The sequence below is a fragment of the Hemitrygon akajei genome, unplaced genomic scaffold (assembly GCF_048418815.1).
Source record: "Hemitrygon akajei unplaced genomic scaffold, sHemAka1.3 Scf000058, whole genome shotgun sequence".
NCBI lineage: Eukaryota > Metazoa > Chordata > Chondrichthyes > Myliobatiformes > Dasyatidae > Hemitrygon > Hemitrygon akajei.
In genome coordinates, this window is record NW_027331944.1 from 2,587,791 (window position 1) to 2,594,673 (window position 6,883).

Consider the following 6,883-nt stretch of genomic DNA (forward strand, 5'->3'; position numbering starts at 1 on the left):
CTTTTTTTCATACTTGATTACTTGGTTCCAATTTAGGTGGCTAAAAGTGTAAAAAAAATGAATTGCTTTATTTCTGTTATTTTTATACCTCTGAGGAACACTGCGAAGCGCTGCGGGCCCTGCCGTCTGCTCCGACTCAGTCGTATTAGTAAGGCTACATCTGTGGTGGTCCGTGGATTACTCGCTAATCCTAAAGTAAATTTTTCTCACTAACAACCCTTTGGCTTCTAAGCAAAGTTATTTTACTTGCTTGATAATTATATTTTATGATAATCAGTTAAGTGCAACCGTGCAATACTTTGTCATATTATTAAATAAAGTATTATATGTTTAATTGTACCAGTTATACACTGAACTGTAGTGAGAGGCTGTAATCTTGTTAATGTCTTAGCTATCACTATATTTCTGTGGAGCTCTGGAATTCACATATTTCTTTCATCTTGGTTTACTGCTTGACATTATAAGAAGCCCTATATATGTCACACCCAATTTGTGTACCTGCTCATTACACGAATGGGGCAAGGAAGTTGCCCAGTACATGAAATGAACAGGTAGACAAATTGGGTGTCACACACGAGAGGTGATTGATAACTTCGTGGCCTAAGGTGGAACGAGTCAATTTTACACAACCGAGCAATTTTCAATTATCTGAAACAGAAATACCGCAAAAGTTATTAATTTCAAACTGTGAGAGCTGAAGCCATAAATTAAGATGTGCGTTTCTGAAAGAGGTTGGGGGGGTCGGTGCAGTAAACAAATGTGATTTAATTATGTCTGATAAGCAGGAATGCAGAAGCCCTGACGAGATTAATTGCTTGTGGAATCATTGAAGTCCTGAGATATGGACTATTGTTTTACAGAAATGTGTAAAAAAACAACTCCAAATATGGAATGGGATAAGACTATGTACCTCCCGAGTCAGGGAGGGGAGGAGTAAGGAAGAAGGATAAAACCTGTTGCCCTGTAAGGTTCGGGGTTCCCTTCTCTGAGGGAGCCCAGCTCTGCAGAACTGTTAATAAACTTTGTTTCCTTGAATTTGTCTTGAAGCCATTATTCGGGAGCGTGGCTCGTTTCTGACAAAACTTTATGCATAATCACTCAAAGAGTTGAACCACGTGCAGGTACCGAGAGTTGTATAACTTTAAGCCTTCTAACTTAGGCCACGAACTTATCAACCAACCCCCCCGCCCCCCGTTACAGCTCCGGCACCTAAAAAATTGCCACTGCATCCCTGCTCCAGCCGTCCGGCAGAGCTCGGGCCCGGCCCTTTCCCAATGATGCAACCGACCCACATTTACACAATTCCGGGATCAGCCCCGACTCACATCCGCTCGAATCGGAGAACCGCCAACAGCTGCAGAGAGCACTGCGCATGCGTATAGCAGACGTTTCTCCGCAGCGCCACCCGTGGCCGGAGGTCCATGCAGCGCCACCAGTCTCTGGAGGTCCATGCAGCGCCACCAGTCTCTGGAGGTCCATGCAGCGCCACTAGTGGCTGGAGGCGGGAGGGACAACGGAGAGGCAAATCTCAAACACCACAAAGTCTGCAGATGCTGGAAATTCAGAGCAACACAAACAAAATGCTGGCGGAACTCAGCAGGCCGGGCAGCCTCTATCGAAAAGAGTTTCAGTTGAACCCTCCTTCAGGACTGAGATGGGATGGGAGAAATATCTGAATAAAATCGGGGCGGGTGAGGAAATGTCTCGCTGGAAGGTGATAAGTGAAGCCAGGTTGGTGGGAAAGCTCAAGAGCAGAAGAAAATAGAGTCTAATAGGAGAGGGGAGTGGAAAATAGGAGAAAGATATGGAGCAGTGGACCCAGAGAGAAGTGATACGCAGGTGAGAGGACGTGAAAAGTCAGAGAGGAAGAGAGGGAGTGGGAGGGAGGGGTGTGAGGGAAATTTGTTCACCGGAAAGAGAAAACGATCTTCATGCCATCAGATTGTGGGGGTGGGGGTACATACACGGAATATGAGGTGCTGATCCTGGACCCTGAAGGTAGCCTCATCTTGGCACAAGAGGAGGAGATGGGTTGACACGTCGGAACAAGAATGGGAATCGGAATGAAAATGTTTGGACACCGGGAACTCCCGCTCGGAGTGGATAGTTCAAAGTTTAATTTATTATAAAGCAGGTATCCATAAACAACTCTGAGTTTTTTTTGTTCTTCTCCGGAGAACCACGAAACAAAGAAAGAGCATGAAAGTCGCTCAGGGAGAAAAATCAAACTCCCACCCCACCCCCCGCATAAAACAGAACGTCATCCTGATCATCAACCCCCAAACCCACCCCTCCAGACAAAAGGGAACTATAATATTGATGCCCCCCAAAAAAAACAACCCTACCCCGCATAACTGCGGAGGAGCCGGTGTCACCAGTGTCGAGGCGGCCGCATCGGGAGCAGCGGACACAACGCGCGACCCCGGAAGATTCACAGGTGAAGTGTCGCCTCACCTGGAAGGATGTTTGGACAACGGAGAGAGTTCGGCCGTCCGGCCCTTTCACTGTGACACCCCGAACTCCACATCAAATCCGTCCAAACGAATCTGGGTGAACTTTAATGACCAATAAATATAATTCCTCTCAGCGATCAGCTGTCTGAGTGATCCCCTGACTCTGAGAGGAAGGGGTATCTATGGTCCACACTGTCAGGGTGTTGAGTTTACCAGGAGACAAAGACTGCGGGGACGAGAGGTTTTCTGTTGACTAATACACTGTGTGGGGACCCCGCTGGCAATTCTGGTGTTGTGACCCGAATCGAGACAAACACCACGCTGCCCACTCCACCAACAACACGGCACAGCCGGACACATAACAGGGGACTTTACATCCCACAACACTGGATTCAGTGATGAAACCCGTGATTAATGTTGTTGTCCCACTGAAAGGTCCATTAAATGCCAGCGCTCTCCCATAGGTGACGTCATACAGCTCCTCTCCCCACACGCCTGACGTCACACACGGGCTCCCAAAACCGGGATCTGCCCTCACGTGCGCGGTGAAAGGAGTCGGAAGTGAAGACGGGACATCTAGTAAAACTCTCTTTTAATATTGACAAAACCCAAGATGTTGCACCACATCTCTGGGCAATTTCAGGCCATGAAGTCGGCCGCACCAACTGCCCCCTGTCTGGATCACAGTGAAAGAAGGACAGACTCTCCCATCCATTCTGCAATACCCCCTCAAGCCTGAGGCAACTTTTTACGAGGATGGAAGCTCTTTTGTGGATCGAGCAGGAAAACGATATTCTGACTATGCGATCGTGACGGACAGTGAAGTAATTGAGCAGGCCTCGTTTGAAGCAGCTGTCTCCGCCCAGAAGGCTGAGTTGTTTGCTCTGACTCGTGTCTGTATCCCAGCAACAGACAGAAATGGGAACGTTCACACAGACTCCCGTTATGCGTTTGGAATGGTACATGACTACCGGGCTCTCTGGGAACACGGGGATTCCTGACTTCCTCTGGCCACCCCATTAGTAATGCCACCTTTGTAAACAACTTACTCACTGCTCTACAGCTACCTCGAGTTTCGGCTATTATTAAGTGTGCAGCCCACGTCCGCATGTCTAACCTGGTCACTACGGGCAATGCTTTAGCAGATGAGACAGCGAAAAGTGCGGCACAATCCTCGGTAGTTGTCGTCCGCTCGGGTTCCCGTCAAGCAATCCTCCATGACTCAAGCAGGACGGGTTTGCCAGACATGCGGGAGGTACGTACTTTTCAGGGGGACGTCTCTGAGGATGAGCGCAAACTGTGGTCCCAGATGGGATGCCAGAAAGACCCCGACCTAGGTTTTTGGATCACCCAGTGGGACAGGTTTGTGTTCCTACACAGTTTTTACCAACATTGGTCAATTATGTACATAACTGTACACACTTGGAAAAGGAGGGAATGGTTGGTAACCTGTACCCTGCACACCGGGTACGACTCCCTTGACAGGTGAAACTTTTTCGTGTCTACAAGTTGATTTCATTGAATTGCCTCGAGTACATTGCTATAGATACTAAGCAGTATCTGACAATGGCCCACACTTTGTGGTGAAAGCAAACGAAGGGGTACGTAACGAACTAGCTATCAAGCAACAATTCCACTGTGTACACCACCCACGGGCCGCCGGTATAGTGGAAAGAGCCAATGCAACTCTGAAGAGTAAACTGGCCAGACTAACAGCGGAGACTGGATTCACTTGGTTGAAGGTCCGACCATTAGCCTGATTCCACATGAGGGTTACCCCACAGGGGAAAACAGGGTTGTCACCAGCTGAAATCATTTCTGGACGCCCCATGACGACACCCTGGGAACAAAGTCTCAGGATTAAAGGCTAACTGAATAAGAATAAGAATAAGGAACCTTGGTTCTCGAGGGAACTCTGATAAAGAAAAAGAGAGATGTATGACATGTATAAGAAACAGGGAGCAAATAAGGTACTAGAGGAGTATAAAAAGAGTAAGAAAATACTTAAGAAAGAAATCAGGAGGGCTAAAAGAAGACATGAGGTTGCTTTGGCAGTCAGGGTGAAGGATAATCCAAAGAGCTACATCAGGTATGTTAAGAGCAAAAGGATAGTAAGGGATAAAATTGGTCCTCTTGAAGATCAGAGTGGTCGGCTATGTATGGAACCGAAAGAAATGGGGGAGATCTTAAATGTTTTTTTTGCGTCTGTATTTACTAAGGAAACTGGCATGGAGTCAATGGAAATAAGGCAAACAAGTATTGAGGTCATGGAACCAATACAGATAGAAGAGGAGGAGGTGCTTGCTATCTTGAGGCGAGTAGATAAATATCCAGGACCTGACAGGGTATTCCCTCAGACCTTGAAGGAGACTAGTGTTGAAATTGCAGGGGCCCTGGCAGATATATTTAAATGTCGTTATCTACGGGTGAGGTGCCAGAGATTTGGAGGATAGCTCATGATGTTCCGTTGTTTAAAGCAGGCTCTAAAAGTAATTCTCGAAATTATAGGCTGGTAAGTTTGATGTCAGTAGTGGGTAAAATATTGCAGGAGTACTAAGAGACAGGATCGACAATTATTTAGATAGACAGGGTCTTATTAGGGAGAGTCAACATGGCTTTGTGTGTGGTAGGTCATGTTTAACAAATATATTAGAGTGTTTTGAGGAGGTTACAAGGAAAATGGATGAAAGCAAGGCAGTGGATGTCGTCTACATGGACTTCAGTAAGGCCTTTGACAAAGTCCCGCATGGGAGGTTAGTTAGGAAGATTCAGTCGCTAGGTATAGATGGTAAGGTAGTAAATTGGATTAGACATTAGCTCAATGGGAGAAGCCAGAGAGTGGTAGTGGAGGATTGTTTCTCTGAGTGGAGGCCTGTGACTAGTGGTGTGCCACGGGGATCAGTGCTGGGTCCATTGTTATTTGTCATCTATATCAATGATCTGGATAATAATTTGGTAAATTGGATCAGCAAATTTGCTGATGATACAAAGATCGGAGGTATAGTGGACAGTGAGGAAGGTTTTCAAAGCTTGCAAAGGGATCTGGACCAGCTGGAAAAATGGGCTGAAAAATGGCAAATGGAGTTTAATACAGACAAGTGTGAGGTATTGCACTTCAGAAGGAAAAACCAATGTAGAACAGATAAGGTAAATGGTGGGGCACTGAGGAGTGCAGTAGAAGAGGGATCTAGGAATACTGATACAAAATTCCCTAAAAGTGGCGTCACGGGTAGATAGGGTAGTAAAGAGAGCTTTTGGTACATTGGTCTTTATGAATCAAAGTATTGAGTATAAGAATTGGAATGTTATGGTGAGGTTGTATAAGACATTGGTGAGGCCAAATTTGGAGTATCATGTGCAGCTCTGGTCACCGAATTACAGGAAGGATATTAATAAGGTTGAAAGAGTGCAGAGAAGGTTTACGAGGATGTTGCCGGGACTTGAGAAACTGAGTTACAGAGAAAGGTTGAATAGTTTAGGACTTTATTCCTTGGAGCGTAGAACAATGAGCGGAGACTTCAAAGAGGTATATAAAATTATGATGGGTATAGATAGAGTGAATGCAAGCAGGCTTTATCCACTGAGGCTAGGGGAGAAAAAAACCAGAGGACACGGGTTAAGGTTGAAGGGCAAAAAGTTTAAAGGGAACATTGGGGGGGGCTTCTTCACAACTGGTTCTGACAGAGGCATAACTGGTTCTTCTGGGCAAATTCTGTCTCACTCCCAACTATTCCCTACCTTCCTTTGTGCAGGTACGTAATGTCTAAAGGACCAGTGTTTGAGTAAACGAGACTCACCAAACTTTCTCCTGACTGAATCAATAGAAACCCTGAGTCAGATGGGTTCTCTCCAGTTGGTGCTCTCAGTCCTCGGGCTGGTTCACTTGTTGCTGTTCCCTCGTCTTCAGTCGTGGTTTTTCTTCCAATAAATCTCTCACTGCAGGTCTAACTTTAACATGAAAGATAATGAAGCACATTAACATTACAAAGGAGGACCAAACATTTCTGCTTAATGTTACTAGGAACAAAACTCACTGAAATTTAAACATTGAAGGCAAATATAATGATCTCAGTGAACAATCTTTTATTGTCCCTCATACGTCACAAAACGATATGGGATAAGAAGGAGCCATCATTCAGTCATGGTAAGACATAAGACAAAGGAACAGAATTAGATGATTCGATCCATCTGGTCTGCCACGCCACTCAACCAGGGCTGATTTTTATTCCAACACCATATTCCTGCCTTCCTCCTGTAACCCTGAAGCTACTTAGCAATCATGAATATATTAATCTCTGTCATAAATATACCCAAATGGCAGCCTCAATCAGACTCCGCGGCAACAAATTCCATAGATCAGACATATTTTGGCAAAAAAAAATTTCTCAACTGAATTTTAACAGGCAGCATCTTTATTGAGACTGTGCTGT

General features: G+C 45.5%; 1 protein-coding gene across 2 annotated transcripts in view; it reads right to left on the reverse strand.

The window, feature by feature from the left end:
* Positions 1-6,392, reverse strand: part of LOC140721597 (uncharacterized) — a 28,903-nt gene extending 22,511 nt beyond the window's left edge. The window contains exon 1 of one of the 2 annotated variants that reach the window (XM_073036409.1): positions 6,251-6,392. The gene's annotated coding sequence lies outside the window, so the exon portion shown is untranslated. Of the gene's footprint in view, positions 1-1,325; positions 1,361-6,250 lie in introns of those variants that run through there. The other variant, XM_073036410.1, reaches the window with a different exon arrangement.
* Positions 6,393-6,883: the final 491 nt, after the last annotated feature.